A 24,611-nucleotide genomic window follows, 5' to 3' on the forward strand; every position below is an offset into this window, starting at 1 on the left:
CTTCTGGCAGATTAAGGATTAGTTAAGAGCACACTTTGTATCAAAACTGTTGGATTTAAGTACACACAGAGGTAAGCAATAGGTTTAGGACATCCCAGATTTCCTAAAGTCTGAAATGAGTTAAAAAGCATTTGGGCAGTTGGCTGGGAGCCCAACTCTGAAGGCAATGCCACTGCCAGCAGCAGTGCATAGGTCAGGATCGCATGGCATGGTATTTCCACTTTTATGTCTATGCTACCTTCAGTGATGGGTGCCTGGCTTGTAGCTGTTGCTTTCCAGCCACTTATTTCTGCGCTACCTTCAGGGCTAAGAGGAGCAATGCCATGATCCTCCTACGATAACATTGTGACCACTACCCACAGCCCTCTTTGGGCTCAGGTCCCCCAGGTTGAGAAATGCTGGCCTTCCCTGAGAAAATCTGAATGCTGGGTGCCCGGGGCGGGGCCACTCAGGCTGGGCACCCGGGGGCGGGGCCACACATGCGCCTGTGCGAGGGACCACCCATACGCTGCGTGTCCAGAGCTGGCGCCACCCATGTGCTACACTCTCAGGGCTGACGCCGCAACTGTGCTGCACACCCGGGGTGGGGCCGCCCATACACTGTGTGCCCGAGGCCGGAACAGCCCGTGTTCCGTGCGCCTGGGGCAAGGGGACGCCCATATGTTGTGCGCCTGGGACCAGCACCACCCCTATGCGCCCAGGTCGGCACCACCCATATGTTGCAAGCCCGGGGCTGGCACAGCCCTTGCACTGCTCACCTGGGGGAGGGGCCACCCATGTACTGCGTGCCCGGAGCTGGCATTGACTATGCGCCGTGTGCCTGTGGGCGGGGCTGGCCCCAATCACTCGTTGGGCACACAGAAATGGCTCAGCGGGCGCCATGGTGCCCGTAGGCACCACGTTGGGGACCACTGCTATAGGGTGTAAGCGTGCGTGCCCACACCCAGCAAGTGTGCATGATCAGACTTCACAGAGACCAGATTTATGGTCCAAGATACATTTTTCATGGCTGTGAATTTGGTAGAGTCCTATGTTTTTATAACTAGCTTTTAAAAAACAGAGCTCATAGTGACCCCTACTGGGTTATCACTTCTCTTAACATCAATGAACTACTTATCAATAAAACATTCCTAACAATCTTAGCTGTAATAAGCTTCTGTATCCAAGGCACCCAAATCTAAAGTCACCATCCATTTACTCTGTCTCAATTTGTTAACTTTTCCCCTTTCTCCCATTCTGATGAGCAGAAACTGCAAGCCTACAACTAATATTTGATTTTGTCTCAAAGTCCGTCATGTCCAAATAAACTCTTAACTATGTGCAGTTCCATTGTATTAATTAATTGTCTGTATACATGGAATAGAACTGATTAGCTTGCTCACATTCTGGGCTAACACTCCCTTCGATTCTGGTGCAATAACATGACCAAATTATCTAGAATAAACCAAACAAATATTGTCTAGAAAATTCATATTCTGGACCATACTGTGGTCCATTTAATCAAGTATCCTCTCTCAATAGCAGTATCAAATGCTTCAGACTAAAGCATGTTAACCTCATACTGGACAATCCATAGAACATCTTCCACCACAGAAAAGGTCTTTCTCCTAGCCCCTATTTAATTAGGGCCAGATCTTCAAGAGTACTCAGTTCACATAATCATGGCTACATTTTCAAAACAGCTCAGCATGCTGAATTCTGAGTACTCTTGAAAATCTGCCCCTACGTTCTTTTTAATATCTGGTACTTTATTGCATGATTATGCCCCGTAGGTGGCAGGAACAATGAACTTCCCAGGTTAATTATACTTTTGAATAAAAAAAAATCCCTCCCTCCCCCCGTGGTAATAAATTTTGCCTTTCAATTATGTTGGAAATCCTCTTGTTTTCATATGAGAACTTTTGATACCATTCATTGTATTAAATGCCTTTATAATATATCCGTGTCAATTAGTCTCCTCCATAAGCTAATCTTTTTCAGTGTTTCCTCAAGTATCAGAGGGGTAGCCGTGTTAGTCTGAATCTGCAAAAGCGACGAGGAGTCCTGTGGCACCTTATAGACTAACTGAAGTGTAGGAGCATAAGCTTTTGTGGGCAAAGACCCACTTCGTCAGATGCATGTAGTGGAAATTTCCAGAGGCAGGAATAAATATGCAGGCCAGGATCAGGCTGGAGATGACCAGGTGGATCCAATCAAGAGGATGAGGCCCACTTCTAGCAGCTGATCTGGAGGTGTGAATTCCAAGAGAGCAGAAGCTGCTTTTGTAGTTAGCAAGCCATTCACAGTCTTTGTTTAATCCAGAGTTGATTGTGTCAAACTTAAAGATGAACTGTAGCTCAGCAGTTTCTCTTTGAAGTCTGGTCCTGAAGTTTTTTTGCTGCAGGATGGCTACTTTTAGATCTGCAATTGTGTGTCCAGGAAGATTGAAGTGATCCCCTACAGGTTTTTGTATGTTGCCATTCCTAATATCAGATTTGTGTCCATTGATTCTTTTACGTAGGGACTGTCCTGTTTGGCCGATGTATATAGCAGTGGGGCATTGTTGGCCCATGATGGCATATATTACGTTGGTGGATGTGCAGGAGAATGTACCAGTGACAGTATGGCTGATCTGGTTAGGTCCTGTGATGGTGTTGCTGGTGTTTATATGTGGGCAGAGTTGGCACCGAGGTTTGTTGCAAGGATTGGTTCCTGAGTTCGAGTTATTATGGAGCGGTGTAGTTGCTGGTGAGAATATGCTTCAGGTTGGCGGGTTGTCTGTGGGCAAGGATCGGCCTACCTCCCAAGGCCTGTGAAAGCGAGGGATCATTGTCCAGGATGGGTTGTAGATCACTAATGATGCGTTGGAGAGGTTTTAGCTGGGGACTGTAGGTGATAGCCAGTGGTGTTCTGTTGGTTTCTTTCTTGGGCTTGTCCCGTAGCAGGAGGCTTCTGGGTACACGTCTGGCTCTGTCAATCTGTCTCCTCACTTCCTCGTGTGGGTATCGCAGTTTACAGAATGCTTGTTGAAGATCTTGTAGGTGTAGGTCTCTGTCTGAGGGGTTGGAGCATATGCGGTTGTACCTCAGTGCTTGGCTATAAACAATGGGTCGTGTGGTGTGTCCGGGATGGAAACTGGAGGCATGCAGGTAAGTATAGCGGTCGGTAGGTTTTCGGTATAGGGTGGTATTGATATGACCGTCACTTATTTGTATCGTGGTGTCCAGGAAATGGACCTCCCGTGTAGATTGGTCCATGCTGAGGTTGATGGTGGGGTGGAAGCTGTTGAAATCATGGTGAAATTCTTCCAGAGTCTCCTTCCCATGGGTCCAGATGATGAAGATGTCATCAATGTAGCGTAGGTAGAGAAGGGGTGTAAGTGGACGAGAGCTGAGGAAGCGTTGTTCCAGGTCAGCCATAAAAATGTTGGCGTATTGTGGGGCCATGCGGGTGCCCATAGCAGTGCCACTGGTCTGGAGGTATATGTTGTCACCAAATCTGAAATAGTTGTATGTGAGGATAAATTCAGAGTTCAGCCACCAGTTGTGCTGTGGCATCATCAGGAATACTGTTCTTGACAGCTTGTACCCCATCTGCATGTGGGATGTTTGTGTAGAGAGCCTCTACATCCATGGTGGCTAGGATGGTGTTTTCTGGAAGATCACCTCTGTATTGTAGTTTTCTCAGGAAATCCGTAGTGTCACGAAGGTAACTGGGAGTGCTGGTGGCGTAGGGTCTGAGTAGAGAGTCCACATAGCCAGACAGTCCTTCAGTGAGAGTGCCAATGCCCGAGATGATGGGGCGTCCGGGATTTCCAGGTTTGTGGATCTTGGGTAATAGAACAACCCTGGTCGGGGCTCTAAAGGTGTGTCGATTTGTTCCTGTGTTTGTTTAGGGAGTGTCCTGAGCAGATGGTGCAGTTTCTTAGTGTATTCCTTAGTGGGATCTGAGGAAATCAGGCCTGCAGTTCATGATGACAACAGCACCTGACTACCTAAAGGAGGCTGCCAGACAACTCTCCAATACCAAATTCTACAGGCCACTTTCCTCAGATCCCACTAAGGAATACACTAAGAAACTGCACCATCTGCTCAGGACACTCCCTAAACAAACACAGGAACAAATCGACACACCTTTAGAGCCCCGACCAGGGTTGTTCTATCTATTACCCAAGATCCACAAACCTGGAAATCCCGGACGCCCCATCAGGAACTCAGGAACACCGCACCATAATAACTCGAACTCAGGAACCAATCCTTGCAACAAACCTCGGTGCCAACTCTGCCCACATATAAACACCAGCAACACCATTACAGGACCTAACCAGATCAGCCATACTGTCACTGGTACATTCTCCTGCACATCCACCAACGTAATATATGCCATCACGGGCCAACAATGCCCCACTGCTATATACATTGGCCAAACAGGACAGTCCCTACATAAAAGAATCAATGGACACAAATCTGATATTAGGAATGGCAACATACAAAAACCTGTAGGGGAACACTTCAATCTTCCTGGACACACAATTGCAGATCTAACAGTAGCCATCCTGCAGCAAAAAAACTTCAGGACCAGACTTCAAAGAGAAACTGCTGAGCTACAGTTCATCTTTAAGTTTGACACAATCAACTCTGGATTAAACAAAGACTGTGAATGGCTAACTACAAAAGCAGCTTCTGCTCTCTTGGAATTCACACCTCCAGATCAGCTGCTAGAAGTGGGCCTCATCCTCCTTGATTGGATCCACCTGGTCATCTCCAGCCTGATCCTGGCCTGCATATTTATTCCTGCCTCTGGAAATTTCCACTACATGCATCTGACGAAGTGGGTCTTTGCCCACGAAAGCTTATGCTCCTACACTTCAGTTAGTCTATAAGGTGCCACAGGACTCCTCGTCAGTGTTTCCTCAGATGGCAGTAATTTCACTCCTGTAGTCTTTAAATTATAGTATCTCATCCCCTTCTATTTCAGCTTTATCATTTTTCAGCTTTATCATTTTTCAAAGGGGCTACTCAGAAATGACTACAGTAGTCTAGGGGAGGTTTAATGGGGTGGTATTTGCCTCTCGTAAATGCCCCCTTCGGCCAAGTGTGCAAGCCGGCACTCTTGTTTAAAAGCATCTTCAGCCAAGTCACGAATCACCTGCAAGGGGTACATCTTTAATAGGTCCCCGTCTCAATACCCTCTGTAGTGTCCCAAGTCTGCTCTCTACTCTGAATGAGAATAGTGCCCCCAGGGCTTCTCTTCCTGGTGACAACATCTTTGCCCTCATCTCAGGGCTTTGTCTCCAAGTTCCAGCATAATCCACCTATCCACAGGAAGCCATATGCAGTGCAGCTGCTCTCTCAGCTAGCCCATCACCCAATCTACATCCTTGAGCTCTACACTGCAACTAACTACTGCTCTGCTTTGAAGCTCTTTTATAGGCCCTTATTGGGTGCGTCATCTGCTGCCATTCTAGCCTGCTTAGAGGACTTCCCTATAGTCTCTCTAGGCAGGGTGTGGCAGGACCACAAGGACTCCAGCAGAAAGCCTTGGTGCTTGGTCTGCCCCATCACAGGAGGGTACACAATTGCTTTTTTGAACGATGTTCTGACAGGTTCAGAATTGTTTTCTCTCCCTCCCTACCCCCTCCCCCCCCCCCAGCTGTTGCACACTCAGTACAGATTTTCACTGAGTGGTCCATACTGACACACAGGTGTTTGTCCCGAGTGGTCACAATTCGCTTGGAACTTAGCAATGTACATGCATAGTTCAGATTATTCCCTTCATTACCTCATGTTTGTCAATCCTGAATTTCATGAGCCATCATTCAGTGGGAGAACTGTTATGGGTTAATTAAAAAGAATAGTTCTGTGGAATCTTAGATACTGTAAATATTTGTTAGTATCATGAGCTTTTGTGGGCAAAACCCACTTCATCAGATGAGATTGAAAAAAAAAAATACCATATTTAGGTGCCATGGGACTATTCGTTGTTTTTATGGGTTAATTAAAACACTGCTGTTAAGACAGAGTTGCACTCATGCAAACCCATGAAGCCTAAGGCTACATTTAGACCAGTGTTTCTCAACCTTTTTTTTAAAGTACCCCTCTTTCAAAAAAAAAAAAAAGTAACCCCAATACCTACATCTTCAGACCCACACAATTTTTTTCTACCATTGCAACACATTTGTTTAAACAACTTAATTGTAGTCGGGTGGGCGATAAAATTGTTGGGTGTAAAAAGTACAAAAATAATAAAATACTTTAAAACTTACAACAAAAATTTGGTTTTCTCCAAATTTCAGTTGTGTTGATATACCCCCCCCCCCCCCCCAGAGTTCTCTCAAGTACTCCTAAATACTCCAGAGGTATCCCAGAAAAGCAATGCTACATCCAAGGAATGTACCCGCTTTTTCCGAAAAATTTTCAAAAAAGCGGACCTGCTCTGTCACCATCCCTGTAAACCTTATTCTACAAGGAAGAAGGAATGTATCGAAAGAGCACTTTTTTCTGAAATTTGGTGCCATGTAGACTTGTAGTGAGGATGGATGTAAGCTGAGTGACACACCCAGCTAATAACACTAACAGTATTGTTCTCTGTCTAAGAATTGTGACACTCTGGTGAGAACATCTAGGAAAACTTCATTTTGAAAAATATTCCAGATAAATATTCCAACTGACCTTCCCTTGAGAGGCTATTATCAAATGGAGAGGAGCACCCAAAGAACTTTTCTTAAAATCGTCATGTAATGTATGCTATTTTTAATAACACTGCTTATTCAACTGAGGATCTGTACATTTTAAAGAAGTGCATATTGAGCTTCCTTCTATGGAAAATGAGGATCAGTATAGAAGAATAGAAAGTGAAGTCTCTCAATTCTGTGCCAAAATTGTAAGCACAAATGATTTAAATATCTAGCTACCTGATTTCACCCTCAGACCAAGTTGTTAATATTTAGAGACCTACCATTTGTATACAGCAATAAGATGGAGGCAGAGTAAAGGCCTCATTAGACAATTGGCTTAGGACATTTAAATGACCTTCTCAATGCCACAGTAAGTCTGTAGCAAAATAGAACTTAAGTCCTCTGATTCACTTCATGTTCATCACTGACCTATGCTGCCTCACAAACAGGACTAGCCTTTTCAGTATTCAAAGATGAATGAGAATGCCCATGATATTCCAAGTAACAATATGGTGTGATTTTTCCCGCCCCCCCCCCCATTACCAAATTCATGCTCAGAAGTAGCCTGCTTAACTAGCAGACTGAGTGTAAGGCTGAGGGAGCAACATGTTTTTCTCAACTTTTTGTTGGTTCTCATTCTGCCTATTTTAATTTAAATTGTTGGTGAGGCTCATTTATCTTTCAGTTGTATACAATGGGATCTGAGGACACTAAATCAGGCCAGGTCTACACTAGGGGGCAATGTTGAACTAAGGTGTGCAATGCCAGATAGCATAGCTGGAGTTGATGTACCTTAGATTAGAGGTTCCTAGCTGCCAGTCAGCAAACTGCTGGCTGCTGAGCTGCAGCAGCTCTATGGTCCCGGGATAGGGAGCATGGCCCTGCACCTCCACTCCTGCCATGGCTGTTGGAAGAGGCATGTCCTGCTCTGCCTCTCAGCCAACCAGCGCCTGGCAGTGGTGGGCTCTCCTCTCAGCCGGGGAAGAACTGTCGGCTTCGTGGCGGCAGGGCCTCACGGAGCTTAGCACATAGAGCTGGTGCTAGGCAGTGATGGAGGGCTTTAGGGGTTAGGGCTAGTACTGGGGCTTTTGGCGGACCAGCAATGTTTTATTTGCATATTCATGTTTGCATAATGAATATGCAAATGTTGGCAGTCACCACAGGTTTGTGAATTGGTTTGCTGGTCTCCAGTATCAAAAAGGTTGGGAACCACTGCCTTAGACTGAGTTACCATAATGTGTCTCTTCTTGAACTAATGGAGTACCAGGGATGACAGGAGCATGATCAGTGGTCAAATTAGTGGGTCTTACATGACCAGTAGCACTGATTTTCCAATAAGTATAGATGAGGTCTCAGCCAATAGAAAGGCTGATACAGGGATGGAAATGCCCATTGTATTGTATCATTTTGCAGAACATTTTGAAATATCTGCAAAAACTGAAGTTGAGTTTTGCACCTGTAAATATATCCAGGCATTACTTACGCACATCCAAACACAGAAAAGAGCCAACACCATGAACTTAGCTGAGCAATCACAGTTAACGGCTTAGGTGGCTAATACTAAATATCAAATACTCTTGGATAATTGGCTATGGTCAACCTAAAGAGTTATTTTAAAAATTGTGCAAAAATGCTGAATACTTGAAAATTGAGATCTATTTATTTGTGTGTTAATCCTATGAGCAGACAGTAAAGTTTCTGAGATACATTTTGTTGACAATTAATCACTCCTTTCTAAGTGTTTATATTTCAGAATTTCTACTTATCTGAACTAAAGCTAAACTCTAAAAATTGGTTTCAAGTGCTGCTTCGCTTTCAATGACAAATGCTAACTTTTTTTCTGTCCGTCTTGGACTATGTTTCAGAGGACAAAGTTGTCTGTTTAGGATACTAAAAGAAGCTGTGATATTTGTCTTCCAGGAGTTCTCCAGTGGATTCATACTTGGAAACATCCGAAGATGCCTTAGGTTAATTGGAACAGAAATGTTTCAAAGGTTATATTGTACATGTGAACAAACACTGACTTGTAAAAATACAAACTTCTTAGGATGTTGTTGTATACTGTTGTCTATCTTTGATTAATCTTTTACAGACCATCTGTAATCTGTCTCGTTTTCTGGGAGGTCCTTCTTCTCTTCCAACATCAGCTGGTCTATCCTGGCGCTCTTTGTTGCAGCCATTAATGGAACTATATCAGTGGGACGAATGGTAGGACATGTTGGAAATTTTGAAACTTTTTTTCCCCTCCATAAAAACCCAAATGTTTCATTTTTGAAACTGAAAATGAAAATTTCCATTTTTAAATTTTGCCCATCCCTTTTGTCTGTCCTGTCTTCCTTTTTGCCATATCGTAAGGGGAAAATGTGAAGCAGGAACATTTGTGAATGAATAAATCCCCAACATCTGGTGCAAAGATACTAGATTTATTCTTGAGACACACACACACACACACACACACACACACACACACACACACACACACACACACACACACACAGTGCATTACATCTTGTGAACTAAGCAATTGGTAATAAAGTGTTCAACACACACAACACTTTCAGTTTTAAATAGTAAATACTCGTAGAATCATGTAAATGTGGAATTGGAAGGGATTTTCATAGTCATCTGCTCTAGCCTGCTGTACTGAGGCAGGGCTAAGTATTATCTGGACAATCCCTGATAGGCGTTCTTAAAAAATCTCCAAAGATGTAGATTCCATAACCTCTGTAGATAGTTTGTGACACTACCAATTATAAGGGGTAGTGAGGTGTTTTTCCTTATGTCTAACCTAAATCTCTTTTATTGAAATTTAAACTCATTACTGCTTGTCCTGTCCTCAGTGAATGTCTTTGGCTTTCACCAACCAAATAAAAAGGTATGCATTCAAAACTTCCCTATTCTTGCTTTCTTTTGACAAAGAAAAAAATGTGATAACGTGTATTAAAACACACACACACACACACAATCAAAATTACATTTTACAGTGAAAACTGTCTCTAGAAAATTCTAACGTGAAAAGCTAGGAAAGAAGACTGTTGGAATATAAGTAGCTATAATTGTGATGGAAGCTAGCTTACACTAAACAGAATACACTTATGCATATAAAGGGTACAGGGTCATAATTCAAAATGATCTGGACAAACTAGAGAAATAATCTGCAGTAAATAGGATGAAGTTTAATAAGGACAAATGCAAAATACATCCCTTAAGAAGGACCAATCAATTTCACGCAGAATGGGAAGTGACTGTCTAGGAAGGAGTACTGCAAAAAGGATCTATGGGTCATAGTGGACCACAAGCTAAACAAGTCAACAATGTGACACTGTTGCAAAAAAAGCAAACATGATCCTGGGATGCATTAACAGGAGTGTTAGCAAGACGTGCATCCAGTTCTAGGCACCACGTTTCAAAAAGGATGTGGAAATACTGGAGAAGGTCCAGAGAAGAGCAACAAAAATGATTAAAGGCCTAGAAAACATGGCCTATGAGGGAAGACTGAAAGAATTGGGCTTGTTTAGTTTAGAAAAGAGAAGACAGAGGGGACATGATGGCAGTTTTCAAGTATCTAAAAGGATGTTAGAAGAGGGAGGGAGAAAAATTGTTGTTCTTGGCCTCTGAGGATAGGACAAGAAGCAATGGGCTTAAATTGCAGCAAGGGAGGTTTAGGTAGACGTTAGAGAGAACTTTCTGCCTGTCAGGATGGTTAAACTCTGGAATAAATTGCCTAAGGAGGTTGTAGAATCTCCATCACTGGAGATATTTAAGAGCAGGTTGGACAGACATCTATCAGGGATGATCTACACGGTGCTTGGTTCTGCTGTGAGGACATGGGACTGGACTTGACCTCTCAAGGTGCCTTCCAGTTCTAGTATTTTATGATTTTTTGCATACATTCACAAAGTATTTTAGAGAAAAAGGCAAAAACAGTATCACAGTAATTTTGGCAAGATTCTAGACATTTGACCATAAGTGACTTGTTCCCAGCTGAAGTGTCTGTGAAAATAAACTGGTAATGAATAAATTACTACAGAGGAGGTAATTGCAACAAATATCTTTTTTTCTATAAGGTTTTGGAATTTGGAAAGTAGAGGAGTTGGAATCTGTTAGTCCTATACTAGTGCCCTAACCACCAGCCCATCTTTCTTATTAACCAATTTATATTCTTCCTTTCTACTTAATCAGTTTGTTACACACTCTTTGCTTATAGTTTGGCACCTAAAGGAATGTTTGATGCAAGGACCCTCTTTTTATTCTGTGTTTATACAGTGCCTGGCATAATGTGGTTCTTGTTCTATGATTAGGACACCTAGGTGCTAACGTATTACTATTGTTTATTTGATTTTCAAAACTGCTGCATGCTAATGACTCCAATCTGCACATCAGACTGCTCATTTAGATGCCTAACTGTGGACTTGAGTTGCCCAGTTGTAGTCACGCAATTGGAAAATCTGTTTTCATCTAATGTAGTAAGATACAATTTAGAAATCCATGTGATCCAGTGGTTAGGATACTAGACTGGGGTTCAGGAAACCTGTGTTCTGGATCTAGATCTCTTGCTATTGGCTGGCCTCAGGCAATCCACTCTGACTCTGCTTTAGTTTCCTCTTCCACAAAATGGTGGTAAGATTAACTTAATCTTGTGAAGTGTTTACTACAGCAGAAGAGTGCTATCTCCAAGATGATTTTGCAAAGAGTTAAAATGTGTTTCTATAGTTGTGAAAGGCATGTATATAACAATCTTCATCTGCTTGACACTTTTAATTGACATTTTAAATTATTTACCTGACTGACTTATACTTTCTAATTTACTTTATGTATGATTATTTCTCTCATCAGTCTGGGAACTAATTAGGAAGAAGATTAAATTACTTGTATTAATAAGCCAGCTGTTTAGCTAGTGTTCAAATACATCTCCAAAATGCTGCCTGGACAGTTAATGTCATTTTAAGTATATTTCACTACTTGATTCAGACCTGTGTTCTTTCTCCATTGAGATAAGGATGGTTGACTTGAATTAGGTAGAATATGACCCTCTTCCAAAACTTAATTTGAAACTCAAACAAACCAAGTCTGTTTGGAGGTTTGAAAAGGTATAAATCTACCCAACTCCTCACTCTGAACTTAAATTTTAGAAGTAGGTTTGTTTTATAAATTATGGCCTTTAAAGAAAATGTATTTCAAGCAAGTTACAGTACATGCTATACATCCACCTAAACAAATCCTGGAGCTGTATTACTGATATGACCTCAAGCTTGACCACAGACCAATCCTAAATACTTTGAGTACAGTCTTTCAATCAGTTTTGCACCTCCCTTGTGGTCTAGATGAAATTACATTCTCATTACCAAACTAGTAAGGTTTTTGACACTTATTAGCATATTTCCCTAAAGTTAAGATATCAGTTCTGCAGTTTTCGTCTATGCACTAGGTCATCAATCCTGTCAAAGAAGCAAATTAGGTTGGTTTGGCTTGTTTTGTTCTTGAAAAATCATGCTATTTACCCAGTTGTCTTCTAGGTGCTTACAAAATGACTCTTTAAAAATTTGTTCCGGTATTTTTACAAGTATTGAAGTTAGGCTGACTGGTCAATATCCCTGGATTCTGTGTTTCCCTTTTTAAGGAAAGGTGTTATCTTTTCCTTTTTTCCATTTGTTTGCAGGGGTGACTGCTGAGCAGGGACACTGGAGGCTTGGCCACCTGCCCACATGACTCTTCTGCACACTGGAACAACCTCCTTCCACTGTGAGTGTGGAGAGGAGGGCCCATTTACTCATCCCTGGGCCACCCAGAGGCTCTGGCCCCACTGATTGCTGGCCGCTTGCCCCCTTCACCTATGGCATTTGGGGGACATGTGACCCTCGGTGCTCTTCACCCATTGCCCCTGCTTGTCTGGGACCTTACCAGTTTTCCATGAGCGCTGAGAGATTAATGGTTCCAATATTGCTTCAGCTAGTTCCTTAAATACTCTAGGATGAATTTCATTAGCCTCTGTTAATTTGAATACATCTAAATTATGTAAATACTTATTCTTTGCCTATTCTAGAAAACATCTTTGTTCCTTAGCACAATTAGTATTATATAATATATGGAGATATACCATCTTGTAGAACTGGAAGGGACCTTGAGAGGTCATTGAGTCCAGTCCCCTGCCCTGACAGCAGGAGGGAGTACCATCCCTGACAGATTTGCCTCAAATCCCTAAATGGGCCCCCCTCAAGGATTGAACTCTTAACCCTGGTTTTAGCAGGCCAATGCTCAAACCACGGAACTATTCTGTCCTCTCTACTGCCCTTCCTGAAGGACAAGTTTTAGTATCCTGTTCTAATATGTTGGCATCATACTTGCACTTTATGCATGAGGTATGAGTTTTTCTTATACTTCAGGAAATAATTTATGGGATTGAAATAATGTGGAGAAGTCACCCTATTTTAGTTCCTGGGGGTAGAAAGACCTGATCTGGCCCCAGAAGAGGTTTTCTGAAATTCAGATGGCTAGAACAGATTAAATATAAAGGTTAATTTGGGCTCTGAAGATGCCAGTGTCTAGTGACCTGCCGGCAGCTTATCCTGACAAACCATGTATAGCCGGGGGCCACAGATGCCTGTCACTAGTTTATATTGAGTGTTAGTCATTCTGGGCAGAAGAATATTCTGTGTTGGGAGGTTTTATTTTCACTGTTCATCACTGAACTTTTCTGCAAACTTGACAGATTTTTTTTTAAAATAACCTGTACTAAAATTAGAAGGTGGAACCATATGGAGGTCTGAAACTATAAAGTCTTCATTGTGTGCTGCAGTGTGATCTGTATCCCACTTTTCAGTTGCAGATCTTCACAATTCACAATATATATATAACTAGAGGGCAAAAAGCTTAAGAGATGCATAAAATGTTGAAGGCCATCCTTCTCTGCCTGGAGCTTATATATAATTTTAAGCAGTTGGGCTCTGATAGCTGCTATATTTACTTATTTTTAACTAACAAGGGCTGCTCATGTTTCTCCAACACTGACAACTGTGTTTATAAAGCCTTTATAGGCAGTCATCTGCAACAGTTTTTTTTTTTTTCAACAATTTGTCCGTGGACCAGCGCCAGTCGCTGAGATCTCCCTGACATAGACAGAGCACTGGTCCCTGGTCTCAAACTTGGAGAAATACTGATCCATGAGAGCATTTCACAGTCTTTCATTAAAGACTAATCTAATTTTGAGGTAATTGTAATATACTTGGCCCTGATTCCAAAAGGTTATTTTCCCACTGTACTTGAGAGCAGCGATAATTTCTTATTGTTTATAATGTACAGTGAACGATGGGGCCCAGTCTTGGCTGAGGCCTCTCAGTGCTACAAATAGTACATTTTAATAAAATAATGTGTTCTTATTTAGATTTAATTTGTGAAAGCATAGTTTTCCAGCAAATTCTGTTTTACATTGTCTCGGAATGCGTTTAGAATGTGTTTGCCCAAATGTTGTCCTGAATTTAAAAGGGTCCAGGGCTTTGGGCTGCTGCTGCCACTACCATGACAGCAGTAGTGTCTATCGCCCTGGGCCCTTTAAATTGCCGCCAGAGCCCTGGCGTGTCATGGTCTGGGTGGCCTTCCGGGAAGCCCAGAGCTGAGCCCTCCTCCCCACATTGCCCAGGGCCTGGCAAAGTCTGTCACCAGCCCTGAACAATACCATTCTTACCTATTCTTAACTGATTGTCAGTATAGTGGATGCTGTTTATTAGTGAGCCCATTCTTAATGACTGGCTTGACAGCAACTTTTTGCCAGGAACCTATCCAGTCCCACTGAGTTTAATGTAAAGGAATTTGGAAACAAGCATTCTGTTAGTAACGACTTTTTGGGAAGAAAGGTCCCAGATGCAGAAAGCTTTGGGGGGCTGCAGCCAGGGAAAACTTGACCGTGGCTGGAGAACTACTGCCTGCAAATGAGGTAAAGGGTTAGGACACCTGCAGCCTCCCTCAACGTGGGTGGACCCCAGTTCTGTAGATTGGGAGGGGTGACAGTGGGGATGGGGTGCTGCTGCCTGGGATTTCCACAGAGAGATGGGGGGCCTGTGGACCTATACAGCATCTCTGCTTGGGCTCTCCAGGGTGTGCTTTGCCCCATTGTAGTCCTACAAATCTGCATTTCACTTACTGGAAACTGTCAGATAATAGCAATTCTTTGGCTGCTAATAAGTGGAATCCATCATATTTCTGTTTCTTGTTTTGTCTCTTATCAAGGCGTTAGTCAAACAATACAGGGGCGAACCAAATCTTGGCGCCACCAAGGAGAGAATGTGTAGGCTGTTGATAGAGGTTGGGTTGCCACTGCTGGTGAGTTCTGAGACCAATGCTAACCTCATCTGCTTCTGGTGTTCCACAACACAAACACAGTTTTAAGTTAAAACTTAAAATGTCTTGGGTAACGATTTACTCAGACTCCCCTCTGTCCAAAATGCCCTGGAGCAGATTACAAATTGAAGAGCTCACACATGTTTGTTTCTGAGTAACCAGAAGTAAGGGCTTTAGAAAATAGAACCATGGCAGTATGAGAACATATTGCACAATGCTGTCACATGTATTTCTGGATCTTGAGTAACTGTCTCCCTAATATGTACTAAGAAAAAAAAACCCAAGATGGAAGTGAGAATGAAATGTAAAGATAAGAATGAAAATAGGTGGCGATGGAAAGAGTGGAAGTGCAGAATAAATTTGTACTTTCTCTCTCTAGAAATACCCCTCCGAATTTCTAGAGACAAGGATGCTGAACGGAGTCCTCTCAATAGAGATGGAAAAACCCAGGAGGCAGAGGTAAGAGTGAAGGACCAGCTACCCACAGTCGGCCTAGCTAATGACCAAATTATGAAGCCTGGTGTTGAACTCCAAGAATTGGCTCAATGGGATCCTGCTGATACAAAAAGGCCTCAGCTGGGCCTGGCTACCGCCTTCCTGATGAGGTAGTCAGAGGAGGCATGTCTCCTCCCCCAGATAACAAGGCCGCCAAGAGTTGCTGAAGAGGGTGACCTTAAATCTTTCTAACACAGGGTATGTGTACACACTAAACAGGCCTGCTGATGGGGGTAGTGGGAAGAGGACAGTTGCTATGGAACCTGACAATTCAAAAGGGCCCAAAACTCCTGGAAGCCACTGGAGCCCCAGGCCCTTTAATCACTGGAGCACCACACTGGGTAGCACTAAGGGCTGGCTGAGAGGAAGGGGTGCAGCGCAGTGTACTCGAGGTGGCACTGAAGGCTGGCTGCCCCAGCCCCACCCCTTACACCGGAGGCCTCACCCCTTCTGGGAGCACAGAGCTGTCCCACCACCTAGGGGCATAGCAAAGCTGATAGTAAAGAAAAATCAGCTGACTGGCTCTCAGAGCTCAAGCTGGAGCCTAAGCTCTGGGATCTTCCCACCTTACAAAGTCCTTGGCTACGTCTACTCTGCAGGCTTTCTGCTCAAGAACAGCTGTTTTTGTGCAAAACTTGCAAAGTGTCTAAGCTGCATGTGCATTTTTGCACAAGTAAATTTACAGTAAGATGTTGAAACAGAGGGCTTCTTGTGCAAGAGTTATTCCTCTCCCAATGAGGAATAAGTCTTCTTGCACAAGAAGGCAGTGTGGACAGGAAACGGGTTTCTTGCGCAAGAAACCCCTATGGCTAAAATGGCCATCAGAGCTTTCTTGCGCAAGAGAGTGTTCACACTGCCATGGACACTCTTGCAGAAAAGCACATGGCAGTGTGGACGCACTCTCGTGCAAGCCCTTTTGCGCAAGAATTCTTGCGCAAAACAGTTCTTGTGCAAGAAGCCTGCAGTGTAGACATAGCCCTAGAGATTAAGCTTTGAAGTTTGGAAACAGTCCCATGTTGAGCCAGAGTCAGCTGCTATGCATCCTTTTATGGGTTATTCTTTGCTGTGTAGATGTACTGTTGGAGGCTGTAGGCCATGCTATCTTTATGTATACCTGCTCATGAGGGAGACATTGTCTCCTATATTCCTGCTTCTTATCCAAAGCCTGCTAAACTGCTGTGCTGCTCCATGTAACTAAAGTAATTTGTTAATTATTAAAACTGCATGATTTGAATGTTTGTTTGAAAACAGGCATAAATTGGCATTTACCAAATTATTGGCATAAAAGGCATTTACCATTTCCAAACTTAAGCTAATTTTCTTTTAAGGAATAGACATGAATTAGATAAATATCTGAAGATAATATTTATATAATTAGAGAAATGTTAGACTGTACAATCAATTCAATTGATCTGTGGCTAGGGACAGCATTTGGGAATATAATTATGTTTTGCTAACCTGAACTATATCAAGACCGTTTTTTAAAACGACACTGACGGAATGCAAAGGCTTATTGCATTGTCTGATTGCTGCTGTGCAGAGTAATTCATTTATTATAGAAGTCAAGCAAACTGCTGTTGCCGTATGATTTTTTTAAAAATCAATACTGTAGAGGAATGAAAAGATCTAGTGTAAGACCTGTATGAGCTTGGCAGGGGGACCGATAGAATTGCCAGCCCCTTGGGCAAGGTGTCTGAGTGGGGGCCTGGCTCTGTGCTGCCAGGAAGGGGAAGACCCTCAGGTGAAAGGGATTGGGTGGGGCACCCCCCGGTGAAATTTAAAGGCCTTCTGAATCACCAGGCCCCAGGGCAACTGCCTCCTTTGCCTCCCCTCCCCTCTCTCCATTTAGCAGGCCTGAACCTTGCAACATGTTCATTTTTTTCCATCTTAGCAGGAAAGCATGAGGGTCTTCAGTCCTGGGTTACAGTCCCCTGGCTCTGGGATGAAGCTCTCAAGTTTCAGCTTTGCTTACCCTACTGAGGATGGTAGATATTGGGCTTTGGGCCCTTTTCCTGAGGTCATGTAATGTGTGGTGTGGTGTTTTTAAAAAAAAAAAAAAAAAAAAAAAGTGATCGTGGTGCGGTGACGTTTTGAGAACCCCTGTGTTACATTTACTGTATATACTAGAGCAGGGGTGGGGAACCTTAGCCCCAGGGCTATATGTGGTATCTGGCTTTCTTGGATCTAGCCTCTGTGTTTCAGGACTCCCCCCACCCCCCACCAGCACTGGGGAGCCTGTGCTGGCATTCCAGCCGATGGTGCTTCTTGCCTGTCTGATTTTTCTGTGGGTCACTGGCCCTCAACCCCAAAAAAGGTTCCCCACTCCTGTACTAGAGGATTTATCCATTGTTGCTCAGGTCCTTTTGGGGGGGCTCAGTGTAGGGTGTTGGGTGGAGTGGGGGAGGGCTTGGGGGTGGAGGTGGGAGACTCAGAGCAGGCAGTGGGAGTGAGTGCAGAAGCCTGGGATGTGTAGGGAAACTCAGGTCAGGGGGCAGGGTTAGGAGATGGGGGGGGGAGGCTCAGGACAGGGGGCTGTGTGTGAGAGAGACCATGCCTCCTTTGGGGTTGGGTGGGGCAGGGCTACATTGGCTGGCCCTGGCAGTGCTCTGGGGGAATGGGGCCCCAGCCAACATCTCCTCAGGGGACAAGGGTGCTCCGCTGTCTCACCCTGGCCTACATCTCCTCTGGGACATGGAAGGATTTGGGGCAGAGGGGCCAGTTAGTCAGGTTGGTGGCTGGCAATATGGAGAGCCCCAGCCCCAGTTGGCCACTCTCTTTCTGGTGTGGCCACCTCCCTGTGGTTACTCTGCAGTATAATTGTCCTCTGTGCTCACTGGTTATTGAGGAGCACAACTATCCCTTCCTTTCCATATTATGGAAAACAATCACATTCCAGGTACATCCCATTGTCCTGGCACAACCAAACCCTGACCTTGCTTTAAGTTAGGATAAGAGGAGGCTGCATAACCAAATTTGGTGGTCATAGCTTATATCATTTAGGAGGTGTTCTTGAACAAATGGACTCACAGATGGATGGACTCATGGACAGACAGATGCACAAACACTCTAAAATATACATATATAGATGAATTCTTTGCTTATCACATTCATTCTTTGATTTGGCTTTGAAATCTTCAGGGCAAATAAGGATACTGGGATAATCGTAAGTATAAAATGAGAAATGTATTTGATTCTCATAATGAAGGTGAATACAGTTGGAACTGGAGTCAGGTGACTTAGTTTCTATTTCTGAGCTCTTTGGAAAATCTGGTCTTTATCTCTGTACCTCAATTTTCCCATGAGCAAAATGAGGCTCAGAATATCCAGCCATCTTTGTATTTGCAATCTTGAGCCGCTTGTCTTCTACAAATCTCTATGCCAAGTATCCTTCTATAATGAGACAGTTACATAGTGCCTGTGTTTGTGTTAAATGATAAAATTAAATCAAACTTCATGTTTAAAGTTTATTTAGAAACATTGGGGTGAAAGAGTCTTTGAATCTTTAAACATTTTATATCATTGTAGTTAATACTGGCAACTGTAACTATGTGTTTTTAAGATTTAGATCCAGCTGTTGGCAACAATTAGAAGGGGAGGAAAAAAGCCAGAGGCAATGAAATATTAAAGGCTCGTTCGCGTTCCATCCACTTGTGCAACACTGAGTCTTCTCTAAAGTTTGTTATTCTCATCTTGACTCAGAACATTTTGTTCACATTTATGTGTGAAAGCCTTCATGTTGATAGCATTTTGAAATCTGTGTTTTTCAGGTAGAGTGTCTGATTTTGCATCAGCAAAATGTACAAGACGCCCAAATAAAATACCACAAGTTCATATGTAAATTAAATAGGAAGAGCTGATTTAACTTTTCCTTTTGGCATCTGTACTGAAGTAGAGTATTTTGCTAGGTTCTCTAATAAAGCATCATGTAAAAGAACTCACTGAACAGATAATCAAATGAAGATTGCTGCAGATGAACTTGTTTTATTACATGCTTGTGGATGCTACCATTTTAGTTGCAGAGGCTGTAAACATTGCTATGGGTCTGCTGCCATGGACAGTACACATGTGTGGCTTGTGCCAGATTTGGTTTGAGGTGTGGGTAATATTTTCTGGTCACTACAGCTTTATCGTTCCATGCTGGAGTATAGAAACACCTGTTACATGTTCTATCAACTGAATGAACAATTTAAGGAGACAGAAGAGGATTATAAGATAGCTACAATCTTTGATCTGCCATATTTTGCTGAATATCCATGTCTTTTTAGGCAAGGCTGCTGCTATTACTATAAGTTGAGAGACTAATTCAAAGTATTCTTAGGCTGCCAATGCAAGGCTGGTGCACAATGAGAATAAAACTTTTGACTAAAGCATGTCAGATTTTGTGGAAAGCAGATCATAGAATCATAAGCTTCAGAGGGGTAGCCGAGTTAGTCTGTACAGGATAAACTTTAAAAAAAAAAAAAAGTATGGTATAGAGCTTTTGTGGGCACGGGTGGACTATTGTAATGCATTTTTATGGAGTAGGGGCTACACTTCAAAATCAATCTGAAGCCTCGACTACTGTAGAATTCTGCCATCCTTCTGGAGTAGGATAGAGTAACACAAATCTCACTCCATCCAGGGGCAGCAGGGGACAAGTGCATGGAAAGTCTGTCCTAGGATGACATCTTAAAAGCCAGACCACAGAGAGGCAATCAGGCTTCACAAACTGAATCACGTTGGACACCATCTAGACTTTATTTCTACTGGAAGGAATGTTCCTCCTCTGAGGAAGAAGGTCATTGCCTAGGATTTAAGTTGAGAGAAGAGGACAAATTATATGGGGATGCTTCTGAAGATATTTAAGTCTCCAGAACCATTCTCTGCTAAGATTCAGCCAGTTTTTAAAATTGACATTGTGAGTTATTTTAGTCAAGCTACAGGAATATAGACCTTCTGGATCCCTAAGTCAATTCTCTCAAATCACAAGCAACCATGTCATCTGATCCCATTCATCGATTTATCATGCTGCATGTGAAAAATATTGACATTGTTTGCCTACTATTCTCAGTTAAAGCTTGTTCTAGAACCTCAGTCTTCTGATAGTTAGAAAATTCTAATTTCCAGCTTCAATTTATTCTTGGTCCATTTATGCTGACTATAATGTGAAAAGAAATGTACCATCCCCAGCCTTTTGAGAAGCTTGTCAGAAATTTGAACCTAGGATCTCACGTACAAAGTGCAATTCATACCTCATAGACCAACAAGCTATTTTCCATTTTTCACTTTTATAAACAGCAAAGTATTGTCAGCAGTAACCAAGTGCAATACTGAGGATGAAAAACAGTGAATTAAAGAGTTGTTTAAAAATTTGTGAGGTTTTTCACACTGGTAGCAAGCCAGGCTCTGTTCTCATAAGAGCCCTGCCAAGATATACAGTATATAATACTCTAAGCTTCCAGAAATTTAAAATATACTTCAGTTCTCCAAATCTGTCATGGTCTAAATACTTCACATACCTAGAATGATGCAAAGGAAAGAATTATTCTTTCTGGTAATGCTTGGAATCAAAAACTCTGCTGGTCTCCCACAGGCTTATTTACATGTTGAGGCTTGAAAACCATGGGTTAATGGTAGATAAAGGCAAAGAGCGTGTATTTCAAGGATAAAAATGTCAGCTATTATGCATGTAATGGTCACGACAGTCGGGGTGGATATAAGGCAGAGTGAGTGGGGCGGCCGCCCTGGGCCCCATGCTTCAAGAAGCCCCGCGCATGTGCCGTGGTGCCACTGCGCATGCGCTGTGGCAAAGGGGGGCCCTGTGAAATTGTGCTGCCCTGGGCCCTGCAAAATGGTCATCTGCCCCTGACGACAGTGATTAACTCCTGGTTTTTCAACTATATCTTAAATTTAAAAATGACAAAAACAAGTTTTAAGTTCTTTGTAGCCTAGATAAGGAATGAAATCCGCAATTGTTCCTTAGTGTTGTCATGCAGTCTCTAGCCCTCCTGTATTGTCACACTCTGTGTCCCCATTTGCTATGTGTTGCTGTGTGTTTTGTAGAAGGCTTTACAAAAATTTCACTCCTAATCTCCAGCTGATTCTTGGCCACTCTTTCAAGCCTGTTACAAGTATTCAGGAGGTATAACAGACGCTTAGGGTAGAGGAAAGAACCTACAAGATGAAATGGGCATGTCAAGCACTTCAAGATAGAGAGAGGAAAAGGGAGAGGGAAAATTTCCCTCATAAATATATTACCCACATTCTGTAAACATTTATAAAGTTAGAGGTGAATTGTCCCTATGTAGTGCCATACCTTGGTCAAACAGACTTCTAAACAAGGCAGGATTTGTCACTTCCTTTCCATACTTATTCCCAGCTGCTCTGACTGTAACTGCAGTGGTAATCCCTAATCTGGGGGTGGCCTTCAAGATATTTCAACAACCCCACCCAAGGCCAGCCTTGTGCCGGTCTTCATATTAAATTGAGAGAGCCTCATGGGACCCTGTCTTACATTAACTGAAATTTAAAAGCAGATCATGTAGCCCATCAATGGGCCAAATCCCCTATTTGCTTCCACTGGGTCAAGATGAAGTAAAACCATTAAAATAATATTACTCAATTAGCATGTTTCAAGAACATCTATGTACAGAATTGGTCTAAGGGGAGAGTTGTCATCTGATCTCAGTCACTTTACTAGCATAAGGCCAAGTAACTCAATTTCAGTGGAGGAGTTACTTTGTGCACTGATGGAGCAGAGCTCAGAATTTGGTCGTTTGACTATCAAGGGATGGAGTATATTCACTTGTCAGCAGCAATAACAGTCACACATGCTTTCTTTGGTCATTTTGGTTTATTTGATAGTGGGATTGGCATCCATGTGGTAAATGTTTATGGAGAGGCAAACAGTAGTTTTGAGTAAAGTTTCCACTCACAACAGAACTAAAGTTATGGTGGCATAAATTATACAGCAGTAGTGTTACTTGAAAATTTTGTAGTGAAACTGTTTGAAGAAAATAACAATTTTTAGTTAGGAAGATCCTTTATGTGATAATTTTTAACTGGCAGGGTGGTTAAACACTGGAATAAGTTGCCTAGGGAGGTTGTGGAATCTCCATCTCTGGAGATGTTTAAGAGCAGATTAGATAGACATCTCTCAAGGATCGTCTAGAAGACTGTACTGGGTCCTGTCATGAGGGCCGGGGACTGTACTTGATGACCTCTCGAGGCCCCTTCCAGTTCTAGTGTTCTCTGATTCAATGTAGCTGGTATCATTAGCTTTTGTGGGTGCAACCCACTTCTTCAGATTACAATAGTCTACCTTGTAGAGTCCACTCAGATTAAATTGCAGATATAGTATGAACTTTACCTTCTGCTGTAAGGTGGGTCTGGGTGCACCATTGTGAATTTTTTTTACAGCCCCTTTCAGAGCTCCTCTGCTTCCATGAAATCCAGGCTGGAAGTGACAAAAAGCATGGACATCTTAGCAAAGGACCCCAATGGAGTGGAAGGGCCTCAATTTTTGGTACTGCAGGGTATGTACGGCAAAAGGGAATTGGAGTAATGATCCCTTCAAAAAGACATTACTCTGACAATGGTCACATTCCACCCTTACTTACAGTGCAACACTAATGACTCGTGACATAGAGGGAATCTGTCTGGGAAACCCAACCCATACAGAAGAATGGGGACATGATGAACCCAAACTCTATCTTCCATGAGGCGTTGAGTGGTAAAAGTTCCAAATTGACTAAACACTTTTTTTCTGCAGATGAATTTGATTTTTTATTTTTTTTTGTTAAAACTGACCACCTGGGGAAAAAAGTTATGGTTTTGCCCCAAAATGTTGAAAGACTCAATTATCTGTGGGAAAATAGTGTCAATGGAATGTTTTGACCAATCCTATTGTAATTTATATTTATGAACTGAGTGAGAGAGCTTGTTTTGCTTACAAGTTGTTTGCATGCAGTGTCCCAGCAACTAATTTCTTACTAATCAACACATACGACTTGGCATGCACATGTAGTCCTAAAAGTGACCCTTTTCCTGATTTTAGCTGCCTTTTATTAGGTTTTTTAAAAGTCTCAGTTTAAAGAAAAATCGGTAGAAAACATGAGCACATGTTTAACATGAAGAGGAACTATAATTTCTGTTTAGTGTGTTAATATTTCTGTGTGTATGGAAACTGAATAAATGACTGGGGAATGACATATTAAAATGGCTTTTATATAACTTATGTATAACTGAAATGATCAAGATACAGGTAAGTACTCAGAGTAATCAGGCCCCTGAACTTAGCTATGGCTAATAGCCACTGTGATATAATAAAGAGTTATGTTACAAGTGGCTGCTGCCATCCCAAAACTTTGGAGACAGTATATATGCAAAGCAATGCAGAACAGCTCAGGCATTTGGTAATATGAAAGAGAGCTTTCACCTCTACAGAGAGTAACTGGAATTTCAAAGTGTAAAACCAGAACACTTGTTACAGGCGTAGGGGAAAGGAGGGCTGGAGTAACATTTAGTGGCTGGTGTAGGAAGGTGAACACGTGAATCATTTATTGCACATCTGATACCATTCTTTGCATTCTTGCTGAGTGAGAAAGAGCAAACATTCCATTGATAGGGAAACAGGAATAATCTCCCACCCCTGGAGAGCAGGGCCAGATTAACTCATCTGGGGCTGTTAGATTTTGTGGGGCCCCTAGATGGGGGCAGTGGGAGGGGAGACCCAAAAAGAAAGGTTCAGGATTCAGTAGGGAGATTGGATTGAGGAAGGGGGTTGGACATGGAAAGAGATTCAAGTATCAGAGGGGTAGCCGTGTTACTCTGAATCTGCAAAAGCGGCGAGGAGTCCTGTGGCACCTTATAGACTAACTGAAGTGTAGGAGCATAAGCTTTCGTGGGCAAAGACCCACTTGACATGCATCTGAGGAAGTGGGTCTTTGCCCACGAAAGCTTATGCTCCTACACTTCAGATAGTCTATAAGGTGCCACAGGACTCCTCTCCACTTATGGGAAGAGATTGTTAGCCTGGGATGCAGTAATGATTAATTAAGAGATCTAATTAGGCACGCCCTAATACTAGGAGATGTTAATTGTCCCAAGTCCCAGAAGAAGGGATTACCTGAGGCGGTATCTATCACCG

The 24,611-nt window shown here is 42.7% G+C and overlaps 1 long non-coding RNA gene across 2 annotated transcripts in view; it reads left to right on the plus strand.

The window, feature by feature from the left end:
* LOC142830562 (uncharacterized) overlaps positions 1-24,216 on the plus strand; it is a 78,194-nt gene extending 53,978 nt beyond the window's left edge. The window contains exons 2-5 of one of the 2 annotated variants that reach the window (XR_012905915.2): positions 8,748-8,863; positions 12,315-12,397; positions 15,369-15,448; positions 19,044-24,216. This is a non-coding gene — a long non-coding RNA (uncharacterized LOC142830562). The remainder of the gene's footprint in view (positions 1-8,747; positions 8,864-12,314; positions 12,398-15,368; positions 15,449-19,043) is intronic. The other variant, XR_012905913.2, reaches the window with a different exon arrangement.
* The last annotated feature ends 395 nt before the right edge of the window (positions 24,217-24,611 follow it).

This window comes from Pelodiscus sinensis, chromosome 9 (assembly GCF_052426305.1).
Source record: "Pelodiscus sinensis isolate ZL-2025 chromosome 9, ASM5242630v1, whole genome shotgun sequence".
NCBI lineage: Eukaryota > Metazoa > Chordata > Testudines > Trionychidae > Pelodiscus > Pelodiscus sinensis.